Source organism: Phocoena phocoena, chromosome X, assembly GCF_963924675.1.
Source record: "Phocoena phocoena chromosome X, mPhoPho1.1, whole genome shotgun sequence".
NCBI classification, from domain to species: Eukaryota; Metazoa; Chordata; class Mammalia; order Artiodactyla; family Phocoenidae; genus Phocoena; species Phocoena phocoena.
The window spans coordinates 125,794,089-125,810,548 of NC_089240.1; the positions used below are offsets into that span (position 1 = coordinate 125,794,089).

A 16,460-nucleotide genomic window follows, 5' to 3' on the forward strand; every position below is an offset into this window, starting at 1 on the left:
GTTCAAGCCCTGGTCCGGGAAGATCCCACATGCCGCGGAGCAACTAAGCCCGTGTGCCACAACTACTGAGCCTGCGCTCTAGAGCCAGTGAGCCACAACTACTGAGCCCGCGTGCCACAACTACTGAAGCCCGCACACCTAGAGCCCGTGCTCTGCAACAACAGAAGCCACCGTAATGAGAAGCCTGTGCGCCACAACGAAGAGTAGCCCCAGCTCGATACAACTAGAGAAAGCCCACGCGCAGCAACGAAGACCCAATGCAACCTAAATAAATAAATAAAAATTTAAAAAAGAAATGAAGTACATACCTGAAACTAACATAATATTGTAAATCAACTATACTTCAATTAAAAAAAGAACTGAACTACTGATTTATGTTACAACATGGATGAACCTTAAAAACATTATACTAGGTCAAAGAAGCCAGACACAAAAGGTCACACGTTGTATGATTTCATTTCTATGAAATGTCCAGAACAGGCAGATCCATAGAGAAAGAGAATTCATTGGTGGTTTCCAGCGGGTAGTGGGGAGGGAGAAATAGGGAGTGACCGCTCACGGATATGGGGATTCTTTTGGGGGTGATAAAATATTCTGGACTTAGTGGTGGTGGTTGGAGAGCTCCGTGACTACACTAAAAACTATTGGATTGTACCTTTTACGTGGGTGACTTTTATCGTGTAGAAATCTCAATAAAATTGTTAACAGAGAGCATGGGCCACGTTCTGTGTTGGGGGCAGGGGCAAGGATTTGGGAGGGGGAGCTTAGCCCAAGCAGGTTCCCACGTGTAGCACTGAGGCCCGGGCTCTGCCGGTGTTCCCTTAGCAGTCTGAAAAGTTGCCAGCGCTCTCATTCCCCAGCATTTCAGCTTTGTTCCCATAAGCCCCATGGTGTGAGGAAGGGCAGGTGGGTGGTCTGCAGCTGTCACTAGAAACACCCGTAGTTTACTCCCTAGAGGCCCCACAGGGGCAGCGGTAGGGCTGAGATGGCTGAGGCTCCATCCTGCTCACAAATAGCTACCCCTGGAGGCCCCCACTTGAAGACTCATGGGGTTAACAAGCTCCTTTGGGGGGGTGCACATGCCCCCCACCCCCCGCCATTGGCTGAGGACTTCTTTGAAGTGATCCCTGGAAGCTCTAACTGGGAATGGAGCGTCTCGCTCAGACTCTCTCTGGGGCACTTTCCCAAAGAACTCCCCGCAGCTCCCCACCCCTGATAGGTGTGACCCTCAGGAGGCCGCTTCTAGGGCAATTCCATTGCATCCTGCTCCTCTGCACACCCCAGCCTTCTCCCTGGTGTTTTTCCTCCGGAGTGGAGAGGAAGGGGCTAGAAGACATTCTGGGAAAGGATCTCCCTCCACAAGTCCCGTGAGTTTTTGGCAGTGACACAAAGAAGAGGCGGTAGTATTTATTTTGGAAAGGACCTGTGTTCTTGCTTCCCTCATCCTTCTAGTTGCCTGGGACTGGGGCTCTTGGTTAATTCTGGCTCCCTGTGGGAGGCTTTGTTTCTGAAGCAGGACACGGGACCTCCAGTCCTGGGTGGAAGCTGACCTTGTCAGTGTACAGTCACATCTGAAATGGACCATGAGGGACCTTGTCAACGAGTCTAGGTTTTTGGTCCCCTTAGCTCAGACTACTGTGGAGCCTTAATTAATCTTTTAAAAAATAGTGGTATAATACAAGCATCAAATTTACCATTCAACCATTTTTAAGTGTACTGTTCAGTAATGTTAAGTACATTCACATTGTTGTGCAATCGTGAAGGGTTCTAACTTCATCTTGAAAAACTGAAACCCTGTACCCATTAATCAATAACTCCACACCCCTCTCCCCCCAGCTCCTGGTAATCACCATTTGACTCTCTGTCACTATGAACTGGATTACTCTAGGTACCTCACATAACTGTAACTGGAATCATACAATACTTGTCCTTTTGGGCCTGACTTCTTTCACTTAGCATAATGTTTTCAAGGTTCATCCGTGTTGTAGCAAGTGTCAGAATTTCTTTCCTTTTTAAGGTTGAATAATATTCCATTGTGTGGGTAGCCCACATTTTGCTTGTCCATTCATCCATGGATGGGCACTTGAGTTGCTTCCACCTTCTGGCTATTGTGAATATTGTTGCTATGAACATGGGTGTACAAAAATCTCTTTGTAACTCTGCTTTCAATTCTTTTGGGTAGATACCCAGAATGGAATTGCTGCATCATATAGCAATTCTATGTTTAACTTCTCAAGGAGCCACCGTACACTTTTCCATAGTGGCTGCACCACTTTACATTCCTACTGACGGTGCCCAAGGTTTCCATTCCTCCACATCCTCCCCAACACTGGTTACTGTCTGGGGTTTTGTTTGTTTGTTTGTTTTTGATAGTAGATTAATGGGTGTGATGTGGTATCCCATTGTGGTTTTGGTTTGCATTTCCCTAATGATTAGCAATGTCGAGCATCTTTTCCTTTGCCTTTGGCCTTCTGTATATCTTCTTTGGAGAAATGTCAATTCAAGTCCTTTGCCCATTTTTTAAGTGGGTTATTTGATTTTTTCTTGTTGAGTTATAGGAGTCCTTTATGCATTCAGGGCATTAATCCTTCACCAGATATGCAATTTGCAAAACTTTCTCCCATACCGTAGGTTACCTTTTCCCTCTGTTGATTGTGTCCTTTGATGCACAGACATTTTCAATTTTGATGTAGTCTAATTTATCTATTTTTACTTTTGTTGCCTGTGCTTTGGGTGTCATATCTAAGAAGTCCACGTCAAAATTTCCCTCTGTTTTCTTCTAAGAGTTTTATAGTTTTAACTCTAACATTTAAGCCTTTGATCCATTTTGAGTTAATTTTTGTGTATGGTGTAAGAGAAGGGTCCAACTTCATTATTTTGCCTGTGGATATCCAGTTTTCCCTGCACCATTTATTGAAAAGATTGTCCTTTCCCTACTGAATGGTCTTGGCAACCTTGTTAATAATAATTTGACCCTATATGTGAGGATTTGTTTCTGGGCTTTCTATTCTATCCCTTGGTCTATATGTCTCTCTTTATGCCAGTACTACACTGTTTTGATTACTGTAGCTTTGTAGTATGCTTTAAAATCAGGAACTGTGAGCCCTCCAACTTCGTTCTACTTTTTCAAGATTGTTTTGGCTATTCGGGGGTCCCTTGAAATTCCATATGAATTTTAGGATGGATTTTTCTACTTCTGTAAAAATAAAATGTCATTGGGATTTCGATAGAGATTGCATTAAACCTGTATATCGCTTTGGGTACTACCGATATCTTAATAATATTAAATCTTTGAATCCATGAACACAGATGTCTTTCCATTTATTTGCCTTTAATTTTTTCAGCAATGTTTTGTAGTTTTCCGTGTACAAGTCTCTCACCTCCTTGGTTAAGTTTATTCCTAAGTATTTTATTCTTTTTGATTAATTAACCTTAAATAACAAAATTTGATTCAGGTTCAGCAAATATTTGCTGAGATTCATGTTTTTCCCCTTTCATTTCTCCCCTTCTCGTATATTCTTGCTCAGTTTCAATCTTGGGTCTCCAAATCTCTCAGTGTTTGAAAATACCATACTGTTTACTTCAACATGAATCAGGCCAGCCCCTTTAAATAAAAAGATAAAGCTCTTTTAAAAAATCTGTTTTGAATAAAACACACTTGAATGTATCATGAAATAGTTCCTCATGGGGCTTACTTCCTCAAAATAATTTTAGTGTAAGAAACTGAGATTTTAAAATAAAACTCATAATTGGGGGCAGAGGGAGGGTATCTTGTGAGTTGGCCTTTCTTCCGAGTGGCTTTGTTTTGATGTGTGATCTGACTGGGGCCTGGGGCAATTTTCTCACCAGGCTGCTTGTGGACTAAACCTCAAAGCCATCCCTGAACACCCTCTATTTGCCTAGTGATGATGAGGGAGACAAATGGAGGTGGCCCTTGGAAACACTGTGATGTCATAACAATAATCCCCTCATGTCTGGTCCCTGTGTCTAAGAGGCCCTGAGACAAAGAAATCTGGGTTTCTCTCTGTGTGTGTTTTCATGTCCCATTCCTTGGCTCAGACTTCCACCCAGCACCTGGGAAAATAGACCCTGCTGACCAGCGGGGCCCCTCCGAGGAGGCCCTGACTCAACACTGAGTTTCGCAGGGAACTGGAAGGGAAACGGCGGCAACAGCACCCTGGTCTACAGATAAACACAGGGTCCGGGTGGACGCCCACAGTATCCTGGAGTCCCTCCGTGTGCGCCACAGGTCACTGGCAATTCCCAGAGAGAAGGAGGGGGAAACTTCTTGTCCCTGGGGCCCACAGGTGTCATGCTCCATCCAGGTAAGCACTCCTCATCCCAGCCCCACGGGGCTGGGCCACCATCTTCTCCTGGTGGTGGCTATTCCCTAGCCCCACCCAAGCTTTTGCCTTACAGCACACCCTTGGTACGTGTAGGGCAAGCATCACCACCCTCTACACTTCAAGGCCCTGGGCCCCTTCTAAACAACCAACCAACCAACCAACCAAACAAACAAACAGAAACATAGGAACAATTGTGGGCAGCCTCAGGAAACTTCACTGAGGCTACTTCCTCCCGCCCTTTAAACCTCAACTTTACTGAAGTATAATTTCTCTACAATGAAATGCACCTATTTTATGTTTAGAGCTTAATAAGTTTGGGGCATTGGTGTACAGCCACGTAATCACCATCACAATCAAAGTACAGAATGTTTCCATCACCCCCCAAACTCCCTTCTTTGTCCCTTGGCAGTCAATCCCCTTCCCATACCTCTGGCCCCACAAATCTGCTTTCTGTCAGTATAGTTTTGCCTTTCCCCAAATGTAATATACGTGGAATCATACAGTGTATAACATTTTGTATATTATGTATTCTGCTTAGCATAACATTTTTGAGATTCATTCCTGTTGTAGCACGTTTCAGTGGTTCTTCCTTTCTATCGCTGAGCAGTATTCCATTGTGTGGACCTATCCCCGTTTAGCCATTCATCAGCTGATGGGAATCTGAGATGCTTACCTTGTTGACAACTACTCTTAAAAGGCTACTATGAATATTTGAATACAAGTCTTTTTAGAAACATAGGTTTCCTTGTGTCTTACATAAGTACCTAGGAGTGGTATTGCCTGGTCGTGTGTGCATTTAACTTTATAATTCACTGCCAAACTATTTTCCAAAGTGGCTGCGCCATTCTGCTGATGCTACTTTTTAAATAAAGGGCGGGGTGGGGAGGAGGCAGCAGAAGGACTTTGCGGTTCTTTTAGAAGCAGAAGTTAGTCGTAGGCATTCATGTGTTTATTCTGCACAAGCTTATGAAGTAGATATTAATATCCCCATTTCACAGATGAGGAAATCCAGGTTCCGAGAGATGTACTACTTGCCCAAAGTCACATACCCAACAAATGGAAGAGCTAGAACGAGCCCAGGGGCCTTCGTGCCAATGCCCAGGGGCCTGCCCCCACCCTCTCCCACCTCTCTTCCCATCAGCCACCTGGCAGCTTGGGCACTCTGCTGCCTTGACACTCTACCGCACACTCACCTCTATCCCTGCTGTGCTAGGGCACAGCAACCCTGGGAAGTGGCCTTTGACTCCTTTTTTCAGAGGAAGCAGCTAACGGTCAGAGAGGTGAAGTGACATTCCCAAGGCTTACAGCTTGTCTATAGAATTGCTGGGACTGGCATCCAGGTTTCCTGATTCCAAGCACTTTCTGCCAGAGCCCAGTTCCCTGTAGCTACATCGAAAAGTTTTCATTTCTGACCACTTCCGTCTCCAGCTTTCTCCTTCATAGGGACGCCCTTCCCTTTCCTCCAACTTCCTCCACTTCAGGCCCAACGGAGGAAACCTGGTAGAATAAGGTGATCGCAGCCCCCAGCCTGCATCAAGCCGAGGTGGGGTGGGGACCGCAGGGGTCAGAGTATCATCACCAGGGCCTTTGGGGTGAGTGTGCTGAGGGAGAGAAGTAGGAAATAGGCCATTTCCTCTCTCAGGCCTGCTTCTCTGCCAGGAGGCTGAGGGTGGGAGAAGGGGCACAACTAGCCAGGCCAATGGTGTAGGCCCGTCCTGGTTCTGCCTGCTTTACTTCCCCCAACTTGGGGGAACAGGATGGAGCCCAGAACCTAGGAGGCACCTCTAGTCTGTGCCTTAGCAAAAGCAGGTGGCCATTGGTGGGGATGGGTGCAGGATGCCCTACCCAGAAAGCTTATCGGAGAAGCAGCCTCTATCAAGCCTACTGCTGTTCCCTCTCTGTTGTGCAGAAGCCCCTGACTGGGAGGCCTGCCATCTCTCCACAGGCCCCTGCATTTGAGGTGTGTGTGCACCTGTGAAACACGAGGAAGCCTGAAGAACCCCCAACACACACACAGGCACTCACACATATACTTTGAACTGTGAGCTGCAGCCCCAGCCTGAGGGAGGGCAGGACTTGGTCAAGACTACCGCCAGCTCGCCAAGGGCAAGGTGGGAACTCCTCTGCAGGCTTCAGCCTTTACAGTTTTCCAAGTGCTTTCACTTCTCTTCCCTGCGTGATCCTGTGATCCCGCACCTACGCTGTGAGGAAGGCGGGCAGGGGTCTCGCCCTCCATTTCACAGGCCAGAAGACTGGTCTTCTCTCCCGGCCCTTTCTGCTTGGGCTGCCTCCTTCTGGAGCTGGGCTGGGCCGGGGCTGGACCCAGGTTGGAGGTGGTGGAGAAATCTTCTTCAGTAACCACCTCCTTAGGACGAGGAGTGTCCCTGCTCTGTGCCCTACCCCTTGCCCCCCACTCCCATTGAGCGAAGGGCTTCAGCCTCATCCTTGAACGCAGTGCCTACGGTAGGCAAGGCCGCCCACCCAGCGGCCGTCCTCCCTCCATCCAACCACGGGTCCCTCTCTCCCTCTGCTCCAAGACTCTCACAGGTTCGGGTACAAAAGTGAATGTGCTTCAAAGAAGTTCCCAGTCTGGGGAGAGGAGTTGACAGGGAAGAAGGGTAAGCACTTCTCATCAGTGCTCTGAGAAGGGCTCTGGGGGAGGGGGGAGCTTCTAATTCTGCCTGGCCCCGAGCAAGTGCTATTCTGCTCCTTTCTAGGAGTCTGGCCAATCCGGGAGAAAGGAAGAACAAGCGTAAGGGGCTGGAGGGAGGAAAGAACAGTGGTGCATCCTGAGAATAGAAAGAAGTTCCCTGTGATTAGACCAGAACTTGGAGTGAAGAGAGAGGGAAGAGGCACATTGGGAGAAGTGGCTGAAGAGTAGGTGGGGTTCGCGTCTGAAGGGCCTTGTTACTCAGATGAGGAATCTTGACTCTTCAATAGCGTTAATATGTGTGTATGTATATATATATAATGATATATGGTTATTTACACACACAGACACACATATAGTGGTATCGTGCTTTTAGATGCTGGAGTACTAAGAATAGAAGAGGCAAAAAACGGCATGTTAAAGTAATCCTATTTACCGTCATTTACCTGAGCTGCTTACGTATAATTATAATGTAGCACAAAGACAATTACAGATATTCTATGAGTATTTTTTTCTAATTACACACTGAATTATCTTCCTGAAATTGTCTTTTTTTCTTTTCCTTTCTTTTTCCTGGGTTAATAGTCGCCTGTCCCAAACCTCAAAAATGTAGAAGGAACTTTGTCCTGAAATGTTTCCTTTCACTAAGTCTCAAGAGAGTTCTTGTAAAGGTGCTGACGTAGCATGAAGGACACCAGAGTCAGTGAAATTTTTTTCTCTTACAGTATCTCAACTTCACGCAGCCAACCCTATGAGCCCCCAAATAGCTCAATTTAGCGACAGCCGCTAAAGTTTTATCTAGAGAAGTTTTCCCTCAGGGTTTCCCCCTTATTGGAGAAAAACAGTGAGACGCAAAGAATAATTCTCGGACTACACTTCCCAGCGGCCTCCCCTCGGCGCCTAGTCCAACTTCCCTTAACAGGGGTGGTCCCTAGCATGTTGGTCCCGCCCATTCCCGGCACCGTATTTAGAACTACAACTCCTAGCAGTCTCCACGCGCCAGGCCCCTGAAACAAGGTTTCCCAGCAGCCTCCAGGGCGAAGAGCCCCGCCTCTCGGGGCTGCTCCCCAGGCTTGGCCGGTGCCCTCTACCCGCCCCGCCCCCGGCACGTGACACACCCCCACCAACCGGCGCGCGGAGGAGGGCGGCGGGCGGTGGCCGAGGGCGGGGAGGCCGCAGGGGGCGGGCCCTGGAGGGGGCGGAGCGGGGCCCGGGAGCCGAGCAGCCTGGCAACGGCGGTGGCGCCCGGACCCCGAGGTGGGTGCGCGGTCGCGGCTGGTCTGGCTCCGAGCCGGGCGCTGCGGCGACCTGTGGTGGGGGGGGGGCCGGGAGGAGGAAGTTGGGACTCCCGGGGCTGGCGAGTCCCACGGGGCCTCGCAGCACCCGCGGAGGTGGGCGGGGGGAGGGGGGTTAGCCCGAGTGCCTTCGCTGTCCCGGCCGGCTAGGGCTGAGGCCGGGGAGCAGCAGGCAGGTGCCTCCGGCTTCCCTCGTTCTCCCCGCCCAAGGTCCCGGGCCGGCGGCGGGCGAAGGTAGGGACAGGAATCGGGCCGGGAGGCTGGGGGAGTGGGGGCGTCGCGGCCGCTGCCCGGACTTTCCTTCCCCGTCCCAGGGCGGCGAGCGGGCCGAGCGGCCGCCCTGCCTTCCCGGCGACGCGCCGCGGCTGGTCTTCACCCTGGCCCTCCGGGCGGGGCGGGTGCCTGCCGCATCCCCCGTGGGTCCTGCGGAGGGGCCGTAGCCCGGCAGTGTCCGCGAAGACTCGATCGGCGCTCCTGGACAGTGTTTCTGTGCCATGCACGGGAGGTTTGTCTGCTTTTGCAACAGTTGAGGGAAGATCTGAGGAGGGAACGGTTAGTTCCCTGATACGCAGTCGGAAGTATGCACAGGCACGAGCAAGCGCCCTTTGCCGGGTTGCCTCCCTTAACTGTCTTGCTGCGCTCAGGAAGTGAAAACTAATTTTAGTTTTTGCCTAAGCAAATATGAAATCAGTCTGCTGGAAAACCTATATCACGGGCTTTATAGACGCATGCAAAGTGTGAAGCGAAGTGGATTGAGACTGGTTTTTAAACAGACATAGTAGACCTTCACAAGAACGGAATCATGCCGTATTAGAATTGACTGGGACCTTTAAGTTTATATTGTTTCCCCGTTAGGGAAGCTAAGGCCCAGAGAGGTTAACTAATGTGACAACTTAATGGCAACTTAAAGGCAAAGCTAATATCACAAGTCAGGTTTCTGGGGGCATCTCAGCATCTGTGTAGCCTGGGTAGTTTTTATCACAGCTCAGTTTTGTTCCTTGTAAAGTATCCACCGTAGAGTCTAGAGACCGAGCCAGCGATTTTGTTGTAGTCCAAACCATGTTTGAATTACCTTCAAAACCAGTTTACCAGCCAGATAAGACTCTTGGGCTTGTTCATTTATAGACAGCTTTCCCTTTCATCCAACATATATATTGGGCATGATCACTCGTTCACCAGATTTGACTCTGAATGACTTTTGGCTGTTTCACAAAACCCAATATACCCTTGAGAGATTCCACAGCATGGAGTAGGTTCAAACCAGAGGTCCTGCCGCTGTGTAGCAGCTTCCCGAGGTACTTGAAAGTGGAGAGCGTCCGTAGGGGCTTTTAGAGTCTAGTATGGTTATTCAACGATTGGTCTCCTTACCTTAAAATTCTAACTTGTATTTATTAAGTTGTCAGTGGTTTCATTCATTAAACGCAGAATGCCCATGCTGTGCCCGCAGTGTCCTGAGTGCCGGGAAGACAGCAGACGGCACCACTGAGGAGGTCCCTGCCTTACAGAGCTTCTGTGTGGGGAAGCGGACAGTAAAAAAATAAACAATGATAGATTTTCCGGCGGAGATGAGCGCTATGAGGAAGAATAGAGCTCTGAAACTCTGACATGACCATGCAGCAGGCCAGCATGATTGAGCGGGGGTTGGGTATCACTTAGCATCGCTAGTGTTAGATGGCCAGCGGCGGCTCCATTAAAGCAAATCGCCAAATCCAAAAGTAAATCTGTCTGAATCCGGGAGATCCTACGGGGTCATCATTTCTCCAGCCATTGCCTCTTGGATGATAAGTTTGTCACAGCCTCATTTTAACTTGCGTTTCCCCCTCCCATGCAAACAGTAAGTAGTTTCAAACACCCAGGGAGGCGCCCTTCAAATCCCTCGCAGTCTCAGTAGCTGCCTCACGCCAGCTACGGAAGGCCCTGCTGACTGAGGTCAGGGTTAGGTGTTGATCCCATGCCAGTGTCTGCTGGCTGTGAGCTACCTGACACAAGGATTTCTCTTCGCGCACATTGGTTTGTACTGGGAACCTATCATGTGAAGGGATCCTCATTCCTTGTGTTGTGTGCTTTGTAAAGAAACTAGTTCAATTTGAAAGTAGCTCTAGAGCCAAGAGGCACCCAATTTCCCCAGAAGAGTGCCAATGAAATGGCATTAGTGATAACTTACCATAGAGTTTCATCTGCTTGGTACCTTTTCAGTTCTTTCCTTTTCTGTATGTTCAGTGGCTTCAAAGCAAATGTTTTCATTTTTATAGGTTCCGAAAAATCATTAAAGTTACCCAAAAAATACGCCAATATTCTTTGTTCCAAAATGAAAGGAGGATTAACAGAATGTAGTTACTTTAAAAACCACTGAAAGAACATGGGGTTCTTGCTCTTACTGGGGGCTCCAAAATAAGGAGAAAAGCAGAGCCTCTTCAAGGCTTAGGCGACATTTTGAACTGGTGGCCAAGGATTTCAAAAGGCCAGAGTTTTTCTTATTTCCAAAGTTTTTTCAATTTTATCAAAGAATAAGAGGTTGTTTTCATTACTCGCTAGTAATCTCCCTTCCCTGTTTCTGACCTCTTTGAAGTTCTGCTTTCTTTCTTTTCTAGTTTCTCTGTTCATTATTCCTTTTTGGCAGATGGGGGGACAGGGGCTGTCGTTCACCTTTAAGGTGTTTACTCAGGATTTGAATCCTATCTAACTTTGGGCGAGTTCCATACCTCTGTGCCTCAGCTTCCTTATCTGTAAAATGAAGATGCTAACAACAGTACCTTCCTCCCGGGGCTGTTGGCCTGCCTGCGTGATAAGGCATGTTAGGTGCTCACAGTAGCATCTTACACATAGTAGGCACTCAAGAAATGTTAACTGTTATTGACTTGAGCTACATGGAACTCCTTTCTTTTAAAGAAAAAAAAAAAAGATTCTAATCATGTCCCAGTAAACTTTTGGAAATCCAGTAAGGCATGATTTTCTAGACATTTCCCTGCATTTCATTGTTGACCCGAGCTTTGAGTTTCAGGTGACATTGGCAGCAGCTCACACAGTTCCTGCACGGCTAAGTTCTCTAAAGAGAACTTTCTGTTTGGACTCAGAAATTACTCGAGCCCATATTTTGTTTGTTGCTACAGACAGGAATAGAGCAAGAGAGGCTTTCTTCCAGTTCCTCTCCCTCGAGAGCCAGAGAGGACCAGGAGACCCAGTTGGGGTTAGTCGAGTGAGATCCAGTTGCCATCCTGTAGTCAGAGGATGGTTTCTCATGTTAAATGTTTACAACGGATTTATCCACAGGACCACCAGGAGAGTTGCATCCTTTTCTTTTTAAGAACGTAGCAGGCATCTCTTCAGAAAATTGGCATCGTGCACTAGTGCTTTCTATTTCTACCCGGAGGAACAAAGAGTGGTAAAGGAGCCTTGTGTCTGTGGGAGGTGGTAGAAAGCCCCTTCTTAACTCCATGACACTGGACAAGTCATTTCGCCTCGCTGCTGGTGGTTCCTCCATTTGTAAGATAGAGCTAAGACAGCCTGCACCACCAACCTCCCAGAACTCTTCAGAGAATCCAGTGTACATCAACGTCCTTTGCAGACTGTACGGCGTTATTATTATTGCATCTGTGCGTTATATAAGCCGTCGCTATTTGGAGAACTGGTGTGAGAGGGCAGCATCCTTCCTGTTCTTGGCCCATCTGCCCCCGAGCTGTAGGTGTGGCCTCTCTGACCCCCACCCCCAGCTTCTGTCGGCATTGAAATATGCAAGTGTTTTGTTACCTCTCTCAGACCTGAAGCCATTGGTACACTGTGAGCTTCCATTTTGTTTATTCCTAAAATGATAGTACTGTGTAGCCAACAATCCCAGGGCGATAACGAGGTGATCCCTGCACCAGGGAATATTGCCTGCCTTTCCTGTCTCAGAATGGAAGCCTTTCCTTTTTTAAATCAACACTTTACCTTAGCTCCACAATGCAGCTTGAGGCCCTGCCGAGTTCCTCCACTCCTGGGGGCGGGATGGGAAGAAATCCAGGGACTTGATTGCTCTCCGGGTCCACAGCACCTTCCCTGTTCGAACAGGATGGGTGCCGAGTGCTCCTTTCTTGTTACTTGAACTTGTTCCTCGGGATCTTGAAATGACTCCATAAGTAGCTTTGAAATTTCATGTATGTTTAGTATTGCTCTTCCTCCACTCTCTTGTGGTATGTAACACCTGTGTATTTCAGCAGTAATTTTTTTCATCTTCCAAGCTTGTAATAAAGAGGGCTGAGGTTGAAGACGTTTCTCCTGGGCAGGTGAAACCTAACATGGCCCTGTACACGCAGTGGACATTTAGTGAATGTTCTTTGACTTGAACTGGACAAGGGGGCATAGTTTAGAATTGTTGGGATGTGTTCATTTCAACAAATTCTGTTATCTGTCTAGAGATCAGAGTAGGGGATGAGTGTACAAGATGCAAGGGAGCTCATGCTTAGTCTTTCTTTCCATGGTCAATTAGCAAATGAATAAGAAAGCACTGAGTCCAGTGGGGCGAGAGGTCCCACACGTTGCTTTCCTACCTTTTTCTTCCCAGCTTCTGGATTTTTAGACTATTGTCACCAGTAGTTTGAGTTTAGGTTTGTTTTTTGCTTTGCTTGTTGGTATGTTTGGGGGTGGGAAGGGGTAAGGGAAGTTGAAGGTAATAATTGAAAGTAAAAATAGAAGTAACTTGTTTGTAACTCATTCAGCTCGTGTTCCCTTGCCTACAGACCTCGGGGACACGGTGTTGCCCTTTCTTTACCTTGTGATAATTGTTATATATTGCTATCTTGTCCTTGGGCATTTTGTGAGGAGGCGCTGTGTGTTTCCCAGAGCCTCTTCCAACGGAACGGGCTGCTCCGCCAGGGTGTCCTACTTTCACCTTCACAGGAGCTCTTGAGGTGGAGGTGGGTCATAAAGGGGATTCTTAGCATCAGGTGGTGTGGCTTGAAATGCCCTTGTATGACCCTCAAGTTCCTTTGTGGCCCTGGGACGACTTAGGCGGGGACTGAGCTGTCAGGGTTCATTCCAGCAGGCCAGGAATCCGCCCGAACAGTTTTACTGGAAGAGGAAATGTACCTGCGCAGCAGTGACCAGCTGCGACCTGTCAGTACTAACCGTGCGTCACGGTGAGAAGGAAGATTGCACTCGGTTTCAGTGAGACCCCAGGAGGGTGCTGCCGTTGACACTGGTTGTGTGGCAGGCAGGATAGAAGAACCCCCGATCCAGATTCCATTTTGAGCTTCCTGGTCCTGAGATGTTCTTGCACACGTCGGTGCTCCTGGATCTGTCAGAGACGGTGGGAGTCGCTGCCACCCTCCCAGGTGGAGGACAGTCGGAGCTGGCCCTCACCTCTCTGTAGCCCTTGCTGCGAGACATAATAACTGATTTTTTAAAGTTGAGGCTGAATGTAACCCCGCCACCATTTCCTTTCTTCACTGTTATCAACTCTGAAATGATATGATCCTTTCTCCAGAGCTTCCCATCATGTCTGTGCCCCAAAACAGGTTTTCCTTGTTGATAAAATTGTTCTGATGTCTCTGCTCCTGGGAGCTTAGGAGAAATGCAGAATCTTAGGCCCCTGTAGACCTACACAACCAGAATCTGCAGGCTAACAAGACCCCCAGGTGATCTGTATGTAAATTAAAGTTTGAGAAAGTTGGTCTAAGTAGCGAGCGGTTCACATCCCGGCTTCGGGATCCTTTGGGACCAGGCTGTTCATTAGAAAAATAATTCAAGCCACATGTGTAATCCCGTTTTCCTAGTAGCCGCATTAAAAAAGACAGATGAAATCAATTTTTATAATATATATTGTTCAACCCAGTATGTCCAAAATATTATCATTTCAACATGCAATCAGTATGATAATTAGTGAGATGTTCCCCTCCCCTTACTTGCACTAAGTTGTCGAAATCCAGCAGGTATTTTACACCTACAGCACGCCTGTTTGGACTAGCCATATTTCAGGCTCCACATACTACTAGTAGCTCCAAGTGTCGGACAGTATAGCTTTGAGAGATACATTTTGGCCTTGATTTGATGATGATGTCGTCAGATTTGCTGTCCATGCTCGAAGAGCAGTTAGAGCTTCTGCTGCCTGGGTAGTAACTTGCATTCACGTTCGGTGTAATCGGTGCAGAGCCCTTTGCCCGGTGCTACCGCGTACATCTCATCTGAATCCTCACAACTTTGTTTCAGAGAGTTCTTCTCTGGGTTTCAGCTTGGTAACCTGTATTGAAAAATCGCCATCGGTAGACGTGTGGAATGCAAGCTTCTTTCTCGGGGGCATCTTCAAAGGACTCAAGGGACGCCTCTCCTCTGGCTCAGGGCGGAAATGGAAGCTTCCTTGCGCGCTGCGGACCTGCAGACCCGTGGTTGGCCACGCTGGCTGCTCATTAGAATCACCTGGGGAGCCTTAACGACCTGCTGCCCCAGCCCCACCCAGACATTCAGATTTATTTGATGGGGTGGGAGGGAAGAGATCAGATATCTGCATTTAAAGAAGTGCTCTGGGTGATTCTGGCGTGCCGCCCAGCTCGAGAGCAGCTGTCCGCAGCTTTGCTGCGCCGAGAACCACCCGGACTTGGGGTTGAAGTGCAGATCCTGACTCAGGAGGACGGAGACGGGGAAGGGCGGAGAGCCCTCCTCCCGCGGGGGACGCGGATGCTGGAGCCGCGGCCCGAGCTCTGACTCCGAGGAACCTGCGCTCCAGAATCACCTGAGGGCGGTTCCCAAGCTCCAAGTTCCCTGGCAGCTAGCCTGGAGTTTCTGATTCAGGAGGTTTGGGGTGGGGCCCGGGATCTGTACTGAAGAAGGCGCGATGTTTTCCATATTTCACCACAAAGAATTATGTTGACTTTAGGGTTTGCGTAGGCGCATTTCTAGTGCACTTTTTGGGGGGGCGGGGTGGTGCAAATGGATGTTGAGTTTTATCAACCCCCGTTTCTGCCTTTATGGAGATTTGTCCCTCACCCTTTAAACCTGTTAATGCGATGGGCTATTTTAAGGGATTTTCTAATATAACTTGGTAGCGTTAACCAGGTTTTGCATTGCTGGCATGGACGCGTTTCTTACTGCTGGGTTTGTTTGGTAATATTTTCTCCAGGATCTTTACGTCTGTATTTGTGAGTGAGATTGGGCTTTAATTTTACTTTCCTCTACTGTCTTTGTCTAGCTTAGTATCGTTTCGCTAGCCTTATACAGTGAGTGAGAGCATTCCCTTTTTCTGGTCTCTGGAAGATTGTATAAAACTGGAGTTATTTGTTCCTTGAATATTTAGTAGAACTTGCCCCAGAGCCAGCTGTGCCTGGTGCTTTGGTGTGGGAAGGTTTTAAGCTACCAGTTAATATCTGCCATATCTGCACTTACGTCTGTCTTTTCATTCTTGAATCTTCATATTGTTTGTGCCTTCTCTCTTTTTTCTTGATGAGCCTTACCAAAGGTTTGTCTGGTTGTGGCTATGCAGTATGAGGTTTGTCACTATGTAGAAAGGAAAGAGCAGAATTATACTCTCCAGCGTCTTTTTGATTAACTTTAATGAAATGATATGATTTGAAAGTCAGATTTTTATCAAGGTATATTCTGAAAAGCTTTACTTTCACTCCTGTCTCCTGCCAGCCATGCTGTTTCTTCCAGCCACTCCAATCAATATTATTAGTTTTTAGTTCATTCTTCTGTGTTTCTTCTTTTGCACATTTGAGCTAGTGCGCACGTGCGTGCGCCCCCCACACACACTTTCACACTTACTGCATTTCCTTCCTTTTCTTACACCAAAAAAGCATACTACATACACAATTCAGCCTCTTGCTTTCTTTTTTTAAAATAAATTTATTTATTTATTTTTGGCTGCATTGGGTGTTCGTTGCTGTGCCCGGGCTTTCTCAACTTGAAGGGAGCGGGGGGCCCCTCTTTGTTGCGGTGCGCAGGCTTCTCATTGCGGTGGCTTCTCTTGTGGAGCACGGGCTCTAGGTGCGCGGGCTTCAGTAGCTGTGGCCCGCAGGCTCTAGGGCACAGGCTTAGTAGTTACGGCGCATGGGCTTAGTTGCTCCGCGGCATGTGGGATCTTCCCGGACCGGGGCTCGAACCTATGTCTCCTGCATTGGCAGGTGGATTCTTAACCACTGTACCGCCAGGGAAGTCCCAGCCTCTTGCTGTCTTCACGTAAAATATACCCTTGAAATCTTT

At 48.0% G+C, this 16,460-nt stretch overlaps 1 protein-coding gene across 1 annotated transcript in view; it reads left to right on the forward strand.

The window, feature by feature from the left end:
* The first annotated feature begins 8,218 nt into the window (after positions 1 to 8,218).
* Positions 8,219 to 16,460, forward strand: part of MTM1 (myotubularin 1) — a 95,674-nt gene continuing 87,432 nt past the window's right edge. Inside the window, exon 1 of the mRNA XM_065901402.1 lies at positions 8,219 to 8,253. The gene's annotated coding sequence lies outside the window, so the exon portion shown is untranslated. The remainder of the gene's footprint in view (positions 8,254 to 16,460) is intronic.